Consider the following 15989-nt stretch of genomic DNA (forward strand, 5'->3'; position numbering starts at 1 on the left):
TTGTTTCCCGTAACACAGAGGTGGGAAATGGAATGTGCATAAAACAAGATTGTCAACGAGTTGACGGTTATTGAGGCTGAGCCACGGGTGTACGGGAGTTTGTCACACCATCCTGGTTAATTTCGTATGAATATGAAATAACGAGGTTGAAAAGCGAATAATAATTAAAAGTTTAAAAATGGATATATTACAAAAATCATCTGTTCTCATTTCAAACAATATTGAAGTATTTGATTAAAAGGAGGATTATCTGTTTTCACATCCTCCCACTTCCATTTTAACACTCCCCAGAGATAATCACTTTAATTCTGTACTCATGCAGACAAAAGTTTTGTGTGTTTTGAATTTTTTTTTCCCCTTAAGTGCAAGAAAAAGCCAAGATTAAGCATTAGTTGCTACAAAATGCTGACTGTGAGTCATCCTACATTTGGGGCAACACATACACAAGATTTTTTTTTAAGTCTGGAAGTACATAGGCCAAATAGTTAACAACATAGGGGAGAAAATGACATTTTCACCTGCACTAAATTTGAGATTTGGACTCAGCAAAGTAAGTGCAAAGGTACCTCACTTTGGAGATAATATAATATAAAAATCTCAAATTTAGGAAACAAATTTGTTCTAGATTGGGTGGAAGGAATCTTCACTAAAAACAAGTAACTATAACCAAAGGCTCCTTTAAAATGTGAACAGGACTGTTGATTTTAATTTTTAAAATTTTATTAAATTTATATGGAGCTTTTTAAATGCCTACACGTGCACACACCCCATGGTCCATGATCTGGATTGGACATCAGGAGACCCAAATCTTGAGGTAAGCCCTGGAGAGGGCAGCAAAAGAACTGACCAATCCTATCAATTCAGTTTTTTTACACCATTTGTGTCAGCTAGAATTATTCCATGAAAATAGTTGATAAGTTCATCACAGTAGACTTGTCCAGGAAAGAGGAGAACAGAAAGCTCAGAAAGCATAAAAATATAAATAGAGACCAAGTATCATAACTAGATGAACCTTATTTAAAAACAGAGAGAAACACTTAGTGTGTATATCATTATTTCTCTTCTGACAAGGAGCAGGAAGATGGACTTGTGGGGCCCTTCCACATGCCAGGAACCACCTACTCCCACCCATCTGCCCAGCCAGCTCCATATGTTCCATCAAGTCAACGGAATATTTTTATGATATTTTTCCAATTAAAGAGAGCATCTTTTCTACCCAGTTTTTCTACAAACTCCTTATGAACACTTATATGATTGCATTTGTGTTAAATCCAATCTATTTCTTATAGACTATAGGCAGATGAATTAATGTTAATTATTTCCTGTGCACATAGTTGATCTTAACATTATCTCAAAAGTATTTAATAATCCCCTATTGTTTGCTAAGTGCTGAGAATAGACGGTTGAGGAAGACACCTTCCATATTTAGACCAAAATAGGTCTTTGTTGCCGTCTTTCAATACCTTCCTCTAACTAACAACAGCATTTTGGATGAATACATGCTCTTTGATAAAGATGGGTGGTGTAGTTTTTTAAATAATAGAATATGGGGAGAATGTTCAGTAACTTGCTTTCTTGAAAGAACATTATTACCACATTTTCCTGTATTCTTTCATTTAAAAAAGAATCATTCAAACTAAATGATAGTTGGCATAAAGCCTCAAAAACTGTTATGGCATAATCAAATCATGAAAACAGGATTGGGATTTAAGAAAACAAGCCTTAGTAGGCACATGAAAATATCATTTCTGGCTAAAATAGCACTTCACTCTACAAACTGTGAATGAAGGCCACAGAAGGATTCTAACTTCAAACTTCCTAGGATCTGAAAATCATACAAAGGGAAAACACCAGTACTATAATAAGGAACAAAACATTTTAATCTATGTAAAGAGCTGCTCTGTAAAGTTAGTTACATCTGTATGTGTCTTTTACATATGACTGATACTCACTTTTATCGATTTGCAGCCAGTGAAGCCATTGCTCCCAATTTTATTGTAGGAAGCAAGTACTCTAGAAAAATAATTTGAGAAAACTCTCTATACTTATGGAGAATTAGCCATTTCTTAACCAAATTCTGTTATCAAGAAAGTAAATATTAATATATGGCCACATAAAACTATCAATTTCCTCAAAAGTACACAGAAACAGGTGAGTTGCAAAAAATTGGCAGGATAGGGATTTACGATTCAGGTACAAGAGACCCTCCACTCCAGCTATTGATAGCTGTGCCTGGGCTGTTGGAAAACATGGCTCTGATCTCACCATGTGACACATGGTGAGCTCACCAAGGTCTCAGCAAGAGTTTGTAATGGGAGCAAGTGACATTTTTTTTTTTTTTAACGTTTATTTATTTATTTATTTATTTATTTATTTATTTATTTATTTTTTGGGTTTTTTTGGGTTTTTTTGTTTTTTTAACGTTTATTTATTTTTGAGACAGAGAGAGACAGAGCATGAACGGGGGAAGGTCAGAGAGAGGGAGACACAGAATCTGAAACAGGCTCCAGGCTCTGAGCGGTCAGCACAGAGCCCGACGCGGGTCTTGAGCTCACAGACCGCGAGATCACGACCTGAGCCCAAGTCGGACGCTTAACGACTGAGCCACCCAGGCGCCCCAAAAGTGACATATTTTTTGTACTAAAGTGGGATTTCATTAGAGCAGTTCAGCAGGGATTCACTTTGGAGAAAACCTAATATAAAAAACTCCAAACTCGTGAAATAAGTATATTTGGGGATTGTTTCTTATTCAAGGTAAATCACCAAGGCTATAACCATTGACTCATTTTATATTATGTGCATCAGTATTGATTGTAACATGAGTTTGATATTTACACAAATTTAGGGGTGCCTAGGTGGCTCAATTGGTTAAGCGTCTGACTCTTGATTTCGGCTCAGGTCATGATCTTACGGTTCATGATATCGATCCCTGTGCCAGGCTCTGCGCTGACAGCATGGAGCCTGCTTGAGATTCTCTCCCTCCCACCACCGCTCTGCCCCTCCCCTGCTTGTGTGTGTGCGTGTACTCTCTCTCTGTCAAAATAAATAAGAATTTAAAAAATATTTACACAAATTTACACTTAATTTAGGATCTGAGCTTGAGGTCAGGCATGAGCGACATTATTACAAGTTATAAACTGGGCTTATGACTCTAGAATTCACTTATAGGTCCTTGTTTTCCAGACTATACATTAAGGGGAATTGGCCTAAAGTCTCTTTTAACTCTAAAATTGTACGATTCTTTGATTTTCCTGAGACAAGTCTGTTGCTACATCAGTGGCTTTAGAAGTTCCTGGTTCCATCACGTGCCCCTTTCTGCAAGCCTATTTTGAAGAATAGTCGTTGGGACCAATGCTCTAGGAACCAAACAAGTAGACTTCTTGTGGTTCTAGAACCACGGTTACTGTGCATCTGGCTTTTTATGGACATATCAGTCATAAATCACCTTTCAATCCTCAAACACCAGTACAGAAGTCTACATAAATACTGAGGTATTCTATGGGTAAAATACAAAAAACGGTTTATGAATACAAAATATTTCTAAAATCCCCCCAAAGTAAGTTAGTACATAAACTTTCCTCAATTTCTTGTGCTTTTCCCATATCATTTCTTAAATTTACAGTGCCTGCCACCACTTGTCTATTAAAGCAGGAGAACGGTATGAACAGGCAGCTAATTAATACATCCGAAAAAACATAGAAGACCACTGATTTTTAGTCCACTAATTTATTTATGCCTAGAAACTTAGGGCTGTAATTTCCCATTCCTACATAAGCTAGCATCATTTATTAATTCAACCACTGTATCTTGAACTCTTGCCGTGTGTCAGGTCTTGTGCTAGACAGTAGACACAAGAGGTTACAGCCACATAGGCTCTTTGTGTCATGAAAGCTACAGCTAACACAGACCTAAATGTTAAATAAATGATTATACCAAATATATTCATAACTACAAGTCTTGCTAAATGTAATGAAGGAGAAGAAAACAATATTAAGAGAAAGAATAGGTCTCCCAGCCTAGAATTTGGGATACTTGAATATTTAAAACAAGTTTTCTTTAATATGAGGTGCTTCCTAAAGATCAGATATGATATCTAACAGCAGGCCGGGGAATGCAGAACATCCTGCCTCTCCTTTCCCTATCTCTCTTTTCCTTCCTTGTCCCCAAGTGCCCACGTACCAACACCTTTCCTTCCTCCTCCTTCAGAGCAAACAAACAGGTCTCCATATACATCCAATTATGAAAAACAATACTTAGGAAGTCCAGTACTCTCCTTGAAATTAGCCATGATAGGTGGTCTACCTGATATAAACATGTTGTGAATATTACGTGAGAAAGCATGAAGTAACTAAGCAGACACACTAGACGTCAGAACTCAGGGTGGTAGGCCAGGTCCCAAACCCTATGTTCATTTTTCTGTCCTCATTTTCCTTGGCTTCTTGGCAGCATTTCACACAGTTGACTACTACCTCTTTCTTGAAACATAACCCCCCCTTGGCATGCGCTGCCCCATTTCTCTAGCTACCTATTCTCTACCCTATCTCTAAATGTTGGAATTACTCAGGGTTCAGTCCTGGGTACTCTCTGTCCTTGATTAATCTCCTTCTCTCCTTGATTAATCATGTCCATTCACATGGCTTCAAATGTCATCTGTAAACGATGACTCTCCAATGTACATCTCATGCTGAAATCTCTCTTCTGAGCTCCATGTTAGAGCTAAATACTTTTTTTTTTTTTAAGTAAGCTCTTTGCCCAACATGGGACTCAAACTCACGACTTGGAGATCAAGAGTCGCATGTTCTACCAACTGAGCCAGCCAGGCACCCCAAAACTAAATTCTTAATTCACATGTTTTTTAATCCTGTTCCTCTTTCAGTCTACCCTAATGTGTTTAGTAGCACTACCATCTATACAGCTATACCAGCCAGAAACTTAGGAGCATCCTCGATGTCATAACTTCTCACCTTCTTCATCCGTGCCATCTTAACAACCTTGAATCAGCCCACATCTTCTCGTTGCCTCTGCCAGCACTCTGGGCCAAGCTATCATCATTTCCCACCTGGACCACTACAGTAATCTTCTAAGAGTTTGCCTACATTCCCTTCTCTATGAGGCAGCCATTCTTCTCCAGGTTAAAAACCTTCAATGGCCTCCTACTGTAATTTGGAAAAAAAAAAAAAAGTCCAAATATTTTACTAAGAGTTCTGCATGATCTGACCTTTGCAAGCCTCTCCAATCCCATATTGGGCCATTTCTCTTTTTCTCATTGTACCTAAGACATCCTGATTTTCTTTTAACTTCCTTATTTATGCCAAGCTCCTTCCTATATCAGGACCTTTGGTTATGCTCTTTCCTCTGCAAGGAACATAATTAACCTCTACTTTCCATGTAGTTGGCTCCTGATTCATTGAGGCTTAGTTCAAAGATCCCTTCCCCAGGTCTTCACTCATTATTCTCTGTATCAAGGTCCTCCAGAGAAACAGAGCCAATAAGATAGATAGGTAGGTAGGTAGATAGATAGATAGATAGATAGATAGATAGATTCATACATACATACATACATACATACATACATACATATATTGTTGGGATAGCAAGTCTGAAATCTGTGGGTCAGTCCAGCAGGCTGGAAACTCTCAGTTAGAAGCTGATGCTGTAGTCATTAGGCTTATTTCTTATTTTCCTCAGAGAAATCTGTTTTGCTCTTAAAGTTCAGCTCATTGGATGAGGCCCACTCTCATTATCTAGAATTGTCTCCTTTATTTAAAGTCAACTGATTTTCGGGGCGCCTGGGTGGCTCAGTCGGTTAAGCGTCCGACTTCGGCTCAGGTCACGATCTCACGGTCCGCGAGTTCGAGCCCCGCGTCGGGCTCTGGGCTGATGGCTCAGAGCCTGGAGCCTGCTTCTGATTCTGTGTCTCCCTCTCTCTCTGCCCCTCCCCCGTTCATGCTCTGTCTCTCTCTGTCTCAAAAATAAATAAAAACGTTAAAAAAAATTTTAAAGTCAACTGATTTTGGATATTAACTACATATACAAAATATCTTCACAGCAACACCTAGCTTAGTATTTGACTGAAAAACTGGATACCAGAGCCTCATCAAATTGACACATAAAACTGTCATATCCTGCTAGAAGGATTTGACTCTTTTCAATCTTCATTTCTATGCTATTGGCATATGCATCTTATTTCCTCACACCAGGTACCTTGATAAGGGCCTAGATTTTTTTTCCTCATTACTATTCCCAAGGCTGGACTGAGGCATGCTTGACGGGGCAATAGAATTTGTAGGCTAGGGAATTCCCTCCATAAATTCCCCCTCACTTGTATTTTTCCAGTCAAAAATTTTGCCACTTAGAGAGGATACTAAATTGTCACAAACATTGTCAAAATATAAACTCTACAAGTAGTAATAATAGTTATCTTGTTATTGGACATTCTAAACTGGTCTTGGTAAAGAAAGGGAAAGGGTCTGTCTATGGCACAATTTTGAGTAAGGCTCACTCTTACCCTCAGAGGAAACTACCTTCTCCAATCCCTTCTCCGTTTAGTCCCTACTGTGTACATCTTTGCCTGGATTTCCTCCTCTCTCTAAACCGTGGCTTTCTATGACTCTGAATATTCTTTTTTTTTTTGTACTTGAACCTGATTATTCCAGAATACTTAATTAATGTCTGGTGTTTTCCAGATTAGCACCCAGCTGTGTTACTTAGTATTTGAGAATCCTGAAGTTTTCCTTGCAAGAAAATAGGTATCTTTCTTCTTCTTTCTTTTTTTTATAATGACATAACAGTAAAGCACCTTTCTCCTTATACCATAACAGGAAGAGTGCACATTATACAATGACAGGGGAAAATTTTGGAGAAAGACAGAGCCTTGATCATTTTCCAGTAATTAATTAAGAGGCACATCCTACTGAAAACAATGCAAAATCGCCACCCTTTCCCAAAGAATGGGAGGGAGAGTAAAAATACAGAGTTTACTAACTGTAGTCAAGTAACTTCTTTAGCCATAATTATCCTAAGATTCCCAAACTTGGAAAAATCTAGGGTACTTGCAAATGGGAAACATATCAAGTGACCCCCACCTGCAATCTTTGCAATCTTTGCACAAATAAGCGATGGGCAGTGAGGGGGTGGGGGGGGAGGCTAGCTGGATGGTGAATCATGTGGGCCACTTGCTTTGCCTCCTTTGCCTCTTGTCATAATGATCTTCTACCAACCCACTGAGCACCTCAGGGGGTGGGGGGAAGGCAGGAGTGGGGACAGGATATTATCTTCAATTTGGTCTACCTTGCTTTTCTTTAGAAGTACCAAGAGAAGGGAACAGAGGTTGAAATTAATGAGGTGGAAATGAGATTCTGAATTATCAGTGCATTTCAATTATCTCTGCTCACCCTTGCTGGTTGACCGCACTCAATTTCCTTTAGGCTTCCCTAGGTAGAGAAGTCTAGACTCATGAGAAAGAATTACTTCTCTTTCATGGGAGCTCTATTCCCTGTATCTACCTCTATTATTTTAAAGCAAGACTTAAAAAACTTAATGAGGCCTAAGTAGAACAACATTTTTACTTTTCATTTGTTGTCAAAAGCCTTGAAGACATTTTTGTCAATAGAGAAAGGGTTTTCCCTAGTGTCTTTGGACCATATTTCTAAAAAGCTTCTCCGTGTCACTTCTCTGCCTGTGGTCCCCAGAGTGTAAGTAACGTAATACACCCTCTATGTACTACTTTCTTCCTCAGTTTCTCCTGCCCTTGTTGTAGAAATAGCTTTCATTCTTCAAGACTGCTTTTAAGTTCTAATGTCAGAGAACTTCTGCAAAAAGCAGATATGGGCTTGATGTGCAGTGGATTGAGAAGGTGAAATAACATAATGCCCACATGCCATAGCAGTGAAAATTCAATTATGTTCTATCTCCATGGGTATAGTAAACAATGATGCACCAGGCAGAGAGATCATAAAGTTAATTCTTTTTTAAAGGAAAAGAAAGAGTATAGCTAGGGAAGAAAAGAGAAGGGTTTTTGTCTCTGGTTGACCACCTAGCTCAAAGATACTACCACAAATAGTGAAAACTGCAGCCACTTGATGATGGCTTACAAGAAAGGAAATATCATTGGTTTGAGGTCCTTTGTTTTGGTCTTTTTTCAGGACCTGGAGTGGGCTTGCAAGTAGGTAAAGTCTGGATTAAAGAGAAGTGAGGAGAGAGAATTCCAGTCAGAATCTGACAGGGCACAATGGTCAGAATGAGCACAGTGATGGTGGTGGTGGGGAGAGGGGTGGGCGCTGAGGAAGGTCGTCTGCCTAAGGGAAGGGCTGCCTCACAGGAGAAGGATGTAAGCCTCTTCTTTGAGGAAGAAGGGTCAGGGACAGTCTCGGTGTGACTGAGTAGTGGCCTGTGCTGGTTCTGTCTGGCAGAAAGCCTCCATTAAGAGCTTCTGAACTGCCAAGGAAATTAGTCCCCAATTCAGCCTAGTTAAAATACAACCTCCTCCTCCAATCCCACTCCTTCAAGATCCTGTCTTTTGGCCATGAGACCTTTAAAATTGCTGGAATAATGGGGCAGAGAAGAAAAGGTTAACCGTTTTCTGTAAGCAATTAATTTGGGCATGCTATTTGAATAACTAGTATTCTAGTATTCTCTTAATTTGTTTTCCACTTGAAATTCAAAGCAGATTCATAACTACTCCATACAAGGACAAGATCTAGAGTTTTCTGTCACCTCTATAGATGAATTATGTAATTACACACACACACACACACACACACACACACACACACACACACACATTTCCAGAGTTACAACTTATTCCCCTCATTCAGTTTTGGTAGGTTCTGACCTGGTGCCCTTCACCTTTTAAATGGTGAAGGCAGTAGAGGAAATCTTAGCATTTGACTTTCAGCTCATCATAAACATACAGCTGTATATACAAGTTGTGTAAGAAAGCACACAATTACCATACCACTTGAAATAAAAATTGGCCATTTCCTTCAGGAAAAAAAAAAATGTTGGCCTAGGAATCTTGTATTGTTCTCCTCCTTCTCCTTGTCCTTCTTCTTTTTTTCCTCTTAATTCTTGAAACCTACCAAGAAGATCCCAGGGAATGCATATAGTTTGCAAGTTTGGTTCTTGGTTATTCCAAAATACTCCTTTTTGGGATATACATGGATATCTGGATCTTTATTGGATATGGTCTTTGCCCAGATGCCTAGCTCAGTCTGTTTTCTTGCTATTATCTTCAAGTGAAATCCAAATCTCTAGGAGGAGCTTAAAAAAAATAATAGCACCTGGTCTGGCACTCAGAATCTTAAGGGCTGAAAGCCAGAGCAGATTCTCCAACTATAAGAATCAAACCATTCATCGTCTGCCCTTCAGGTCTGCCAGCCAAGAGGGAACAGGAAGCTTGCTGTGAGTCCAAGACTGTGGAATGCAAAACCCCAAGCAGTTACTTGCTGTGGTTTTAAGCTTTGTCCTGGAAGTTAAGAACAATGTGAACGCTCTTCTAAATAACATTCTAGCCAATAAATACCCACCTAGCACCTAAAGTCTTTGAACCTACTCTAGTATGGACTCTTTACACGATATTTCAACACCATATTAGTCTTTAAGGAAAATTTAATATGGGTACTTGTGTACCAAGTGCCCAGATTGCCTGCATGATTAGGTTTCTATTTAAGACTGAGCAGATCAAATACCCTCCCTAAAAATCCTTAGTAGGCATTTTAATGCTTTTTGGAAACCTCAGCTAGCTATTGGACAAACTTTCTCATGGGTCACCCTTGATTTGTAGTTCACAGATTTGTATGGGGTGAGGGGCAGTTTGAGAAGGATCTGAGTTTGCCATGTTTAACATGTATGTGCATTTAGACTGTATGCTTGCTGGCAATCCAATTTAATAGCTCATTTCCAAATCCTTTCTTGGAAAAGGAATGTAGATTACATAATCATGAAAAACAAACCTGTTGCCATCCAGCATGAGCTAACATGTTACAGTACTTTATGGCCGAAGGTTATTAAGCCAGCACCCAGTTTCTTGCACCAAGGGGAACACTGGGAAAGTGAAGGCCTGCCAGTTTTGTTAAAGGAATGCCACTTAGTGGTAACGACATAGGCAATTCACCTTTCTTGTTAGAGCACGCTGCCCCGGGACTTTGGGTTGATTAAGTAAGTGTTCCTTGACCGCTGATTAGGACTGTGTGATCATTAGCAACTGAGAAGCCTATTAAAGCAATTCTTTAGATTAGCTGGTCTCACTAGGAAGACCACCTTGGGTGTTCCTAGTCCTCAAGATTCCCATCAAATGCATATTCTGCTGTGCAGCCTTCCCTGACACCTACACTTCTGGCCAAGAGAAGTAATGAGCCCTGATCTGGCGTGGCCGTCCACAAGCATACAGTGTCTGTTAAATTCAACCAAAGAATTTTGGTGTTCTGGGTTTTTTAATGTTTTCATTCCTGTGGGCTTGGGGATAAAAGCCTCTGACTTAATTTTAATGTGTATTTCCTGGCTTAAGAGCCATACCGCAGGTAACCCTCAGATTCAAATACCTTATAAGCTTACTTTGAGGTGGAAACATCACCTTCATTGTTCCGGTAGAAATCGCAGATGATTAGGTGACAACCAAGGCAGAACAGGAAGCAGCCATCCTTTGAATACCGCATGGCATGTCGCTGAGAGCTTTACACGGATGATCTCACTTCGTTCTTGTAACCACCCTAGTAGGTGGATATGGGTGAAGAGACTAGTTTGCCCAGTGCCTCTCGGCCAGTAGTGGTGGTGCCGGGTAGGAGGCTGCTTTGGTCGGACACGTACTCCCCCGCCCTGGGCTGTATCTCCTGGTTATCACACGGCACAGGCACCTAGAGGACTAGGAACATACCCCTTAGTTGCTGTGGTCAGCAGATCACCTTTATACGCCCGGAATGTGTAGTCTATCAAATTCGACTTCTGCGTGAAATAATACCTTTCCTCCTGGGAATCAAAGAGCCCCATGCAAACCTGAAAAGTGCTGGTTACCTGTGTTTTTTTAAACAGTCAAGTGTTCTTGTTTTCTGGTTCGAAGATCTCAGAAGTGAATTCTCCTGGAAGGGAAAATATAAGGGTAATTTTAATGTTTTTTAAAGTTTATTTAGGGGCGCCTGGGTGGCTCAGTTGGTTAAGTGTTCATCTTCAGCCCAGCTCATGATCTTGTGGTTCTTGAGTTCGAGCCCCACATCATCGGGCTTTGTGCTGACAGCTCACAGCCTGGAGCCTGCTTTGGATTCTGTGTCTCCCTCTCTCTCAGCCCCTTCTCTGCTCAAGCTCTCTCTCTCTCTCTCTCTTTCTCAAAAATAAATAAACATTAAAAAAAATTAAGCTTATGTATTTTTGAAAGAGTGAGTTGGGGAGGCGCGGAGAGAGAGGGAGTAAGAGAGAGTCCCAGGCAGTCTCCTTGTTGTTGGCATGGAGCCCTATGCAGGGCTTGAACCCACGAATTGTGAGATCATGACCTGAGCTGAAACCAAGAGTAGGACATTTAACCGACTAAGCCACCCAGGAGACCCAATGTGAGTAATTTTAGATATGCTTTCTCTCTCAAGTATCTGACTAGCTGATACTAGCCAAGAGGGAAAAGTTAGGTTCCCTCAGTGGCTACTCCTCCGACTTCCAGGAGGCAAAGGAGACAGGAACAGTTTTACTCAATTTATTTGTGGTTCATTTGCTCTCTGCCTCTTCCAGTGAGCTTTTAGATGAGGAAAAACAAAGTGGTTATTCTCTCCCCTCCTCTCCTGATGTCTTTCTTTCACCAGGTAGCTGGGAGGGTACAGTTTGATAAATTTGCACTATTCGAATAGGGGCCCTCGGATCTCTCATTCACAAATTCTACATATTATTATTTATTGAAAACTTACTATGCACCCAGCAATGAAGTGGGCAGTAAGGGTTCAAGACTCAGCTTCTTTGGTGGATACCTATGGAACTGGATTCTGGTAAAGTCCAGCAGGCCTCAGATGCTGTTCAAATATTGCATTAACTCTCAAAAGCAGTAGTGGTTTTAGGGTTGTGAGGTGCGGAGACAGTTAGGAATTAGGAAGGGTTAGCAGTGTGGAGAAGTCAGGGCTCCCCTGGGGAGAAAGTGAAAGGAAGGGAATCATCATAAGATATTTGTCTAGGGTTTTTCTGGTTGGAGAAGGGAGGACTGGAATATAAGGGGGCCACGGAAGTTGCTGGCTATTTATTCTGTGATATACAGAGGTACAGCGTACCTTTTCTGAAACCATGGCTCAGAGGCTCAGTATTTATGATGTCCCTTCTCTCCATGTCAACCAGGCCCCATCTAAATACACTAGGAGCCAAATTCATGTAATAGTTGTAGGGAGACCCCTCCCTCCCCCCACAAGGTAGGCTTGTCTGAGACTGTCACGTGTTAGCACTGAAAGTCCCATGTCTCTGCGACCCCTTCCTCCAGGGCATTTGGTCACATTGGTCCTCCTAACTGCTTCCTTGAAATTCAGCAAGCTGAACTTACACAACCTTCATATGTATGTAGGGTAATATTTTGCTGTGAGTCAAGTAAGACAGTTTTAAAATGTTATATTCTCAGTTATTTTTTTTCAATGTCCTATACCTTAAAATAAAAACAAAAGAGCCTCCATCCAAATCCATTTAAAAATACTCCAGAACTATTCTCACCAATTTAGGGCACGAATGATGTAACTATTTCTCCAATATGGACTTCAAATAGAGTGACTATACAATTTAGCTGCCAAATTAAGATATTTTTGAGAATAAAAGGGGGACTAAAATGATTTAAAAAGTATAACTTTTAGCATATTTATTTACTGTGGCACCTGGGTGGCTAGGTCGGTTAAGCATTCGACACTTGATTTTGGCTCGGGTCATGATCTCACAGTTTGTGAGTTCGAACCCCACACCTGAGTTCCCTGCTTGGGACTCTCTCTCTCTCTCTCCCTCTCTCTCTCTCTGCCTCTCCCCTGCTCTTGCTCTCTTGCTCTCTCAAAATAAATAAATAAACTTAAAAAAAATCTATTTACCAACAAATTGGTTTTTTTATGTTGTTGGATCTATAAAACAGTTTTAGTAAAAGCCATTTTCAAAAAAAGAATTGTTTCTTAAAAACCTATATATTCACGTATATTAAAATAAAAAGGTTTGAAACATTTATGTTGATTATCTGAATATTAAAAATAGTCTAAGTGGAATAATTGTTGTTGGTATATATTCATATACTTTATCCATTTTATTGCTTTATCATTTGATTATACTCTGTTATTGAGATATTTCTGAAGAATGTATTTTTTCACTGTGGTCTTACTATATATGTATTTTTAAAATAAATTTGTCACACTCCCTATCAGTTGATTCCTCTCTGTAGTCCACAGTGTTTTCAACTGAAAAATTACTCTTCAGGTGGCAAGGCTCATAGTAAGCTTCTCCTAAGTAGAGGAAATTCTCAATTCTATCCTTTTTATTTTGAAATGTGTAAGTATTTCAGTCAATGTATTTTCACACATGATTTCTGTTTGCTTCTTTTCAGAGTAGATTTCTTTAACAAATACTTTTGTTAGGCAAAACTTGTCATAAGTTGTCTCTATTTATACTTAAAAATATTTTGTATAATGTAGATGCTTCAAAATTGTTAGCTTTTAGGATTCCATGCCATTCTAGGACAGAATATATATTTATGAAATAAATCAAGGAACTCCACTAAAAAATTATTCCACAAGTTTGTATATTCCAAGGTGCAGTTGTAGAATTTCAAAATTAGATTTTATAAATTGATTAAGCCCTCATTGTTTAATTTATTCAATTCTTTCCTTGCTTTTATAGGATAAAGTTCAACATCTCGTTGTTTCCAAATTTTGTTTTTAATAACTACCATTCTCTCAATGCTTCATGGAACATTTCTGCTCCATAAACATCTTATTTAGCAAGAAATTTATTGACAAAAGATAGAGTGTATGCAGAATTTGTATTAATATGGTCCTCACAAAACAAATAATTTTATCTTCAAAGTTCAACTTTTTAATTGAACTCGCAGTAGTATTTACAATATGGCCAGATGAACTTTTTCACTTTGATTCCATGAATTTCATGAAAAAAATTGAACACTTACTGAAATTGATCAATTTGTAATTTGAAGCATCTGTTGAAACATAAAAAAAGGAGTCATTTAGCTGTCCACAGCTAAATTCTTCCATTAATGAAACTAAAGACATCAACAGTTGTTGCTTCCTATTTCATACAGGTCCAAGAAAATCTTAAAATAATGTCTAAGGTTTGAAGTAAATCCTGGAGCCTCTACAGCATATTTATTTTTTCCAGTTTTTCTTACTACAGGTCTCCTGGTGGATAGTAAATTGGCAAACATTTTAGGTACATTATATATTCGTCATCAACGTCACTGAGAAATGAAAATTCTGTACTTAATTTTTTCGCTAAGCCCACGTTTGTTTTGTTTCTTGAGTTCATGGCTGCTGAGAGGGTTCATTGCAAAATCTTTAAAAAGCATTACCAAACAAAAACGTAAATAAAAGTAAATAAATACTTGTAGATTTCCATTGTCTAGTAAATGGCAAAACCATTTTAGCAGGATTGTTCATACCACTTGTATAAGTGCTTTGGCAGGCATGCTGAACCCCCACTTCCCACATACATTTCACATTCACCAAATTTCTCATTTCTCACATTTCACAGTGATCCCACCCACTGGCCTAACAACTTCATCATCTCCCAGGCACCACCAGGGACCAAGGCACGACTGATTCATACACCAGATGGCCACCAGGGGCAGCAGCAACAAACACTTCTCCCAATCCCAGGACCAGAAATTGTCCAATGCCATCTGGATGCAACCACTCTTTATCAGCCAGCATCCTGATAAAGGGGTCGAGTCGGTTAACTGTGTCAAGAAAGTTTTCAAAAAAGTAAGAGGAGTTATCATTGACAGTTCAGATTTAAGCTCTTGTTACCTGTTGAACCCTGTTTATTGCCCACGTACCTCACACACTACTAGAGAAGACCATGGTAGAATATGGAAGTACAAAGTGATCTACCAAACCCGTCCTGGCTTATTCTCATACCACAAGAAATAATAATATCTTGTTAAAAGCAACAACCATAACAACAACTCTGGGACACATGTTAAATCAGGGAGAGGCCAGGAAGTATATTCACTTTGTCTATTGACCACAGGAGTGCTTCATAAAATGACTTTCTGTACTCCCTCTTCAACCTATGAAATCAGAACTAGATATAGCCTTAACATTTGCATTTTTGAAAGGCTTTCCGTGATATTCTTAGGGACACTAAAGATTTATTCCTGGTTTGGAAAATTCCTTCACCTCTTATTTCAAGGTGTCAAACCTGCTGTTTACAGAGATCAGGAGTATCATGCACTTTACTCCATGGTTTACCTAACACCTGGATCAAAACTGTTATTGAAAGTGAGCTAGAGACAAATTGAACTTAAATTCAGTCACGTGATGATAAATACTGTCATCTCCTTTGGCAAACTTGTAAGCTGTGAGATTTATTTTTGGCTGTATCTTTTTTTTTTTTTTTTTTGCAACTTGGACCTGTAATAACAGGCACATTCTTTCTTTTGAGGATCAGGTTTCCAACCAAAGAATAAAAAATATACTGAACATTGATTTTTTTTTATGTTTACTTATTTTTGAAAGAGAGAGAGAGAGAGAGACAAAGTGGGAGTGGGGGAGGGGCCGAGTGGGGGAGGGGCCGAGTGGGGGAGACACAGAATCTGAAGCAGCTCCAGGGGAGACACAGAATCTGAAGCAGCTCCAGGCTCTGAGCTGTCAGTACAGAGCCCGATGTGGGGCTTGAACCCACAAACCAGGAGATCATGACCTGAGCCAAAGTCAGACGCTTAACCAACTGAGCCACCCAGGTACGCCAGTGAACGTTAATTTTAATAGTTTGGAAGAAACAGGTACCAGGTAAGCATTTTTAAAAAATGAAATACTACTGAAAAATTT

The 15989-nt window shown here is 39.3% G+C and overlaps 1 long non-coding RNA gene across 1 annotated transcript in view; it reads right to left on the minus strand.

The window, feature by feature from the left end:
• Window positions 1–15989, minus strand: part of LOC123584889 — a 35206-nt gene that overhangs the window by 8228 nt on the left and 10989 nt on the right. Inside the window, exons 2-3 of the long non-coding RNA XR_006705730.1 lie at window positions 11011–11075; window positions 10555–10853 (exon numbers count right to left, since the gene is read on the minus strand). This is a non-coding gene — a long non-coding RNA (uncharacterized LOC123584889). The remainder of the gene's footprint in view (window positions 1–10554; window positions 10854–11010; window positions 11076–15989) is intronic.

Source organism: Leopardus geoffroyi, chromosome C3 (genome assembly GCF_018350155.1).
Source record: "Leopardus geoffroyi isolate Oge1 chromosome C3, O.geoffroyi_Oge1_pat1.0, whole genome shotgun sequence".
NCBI classification, from domain to species: domain Eukaryota; kingdom Metazoa; phylum Chordata; class Mammalia; order Carnivora; family Felidae; genus Leopardus; species Leopardus geoffroyi.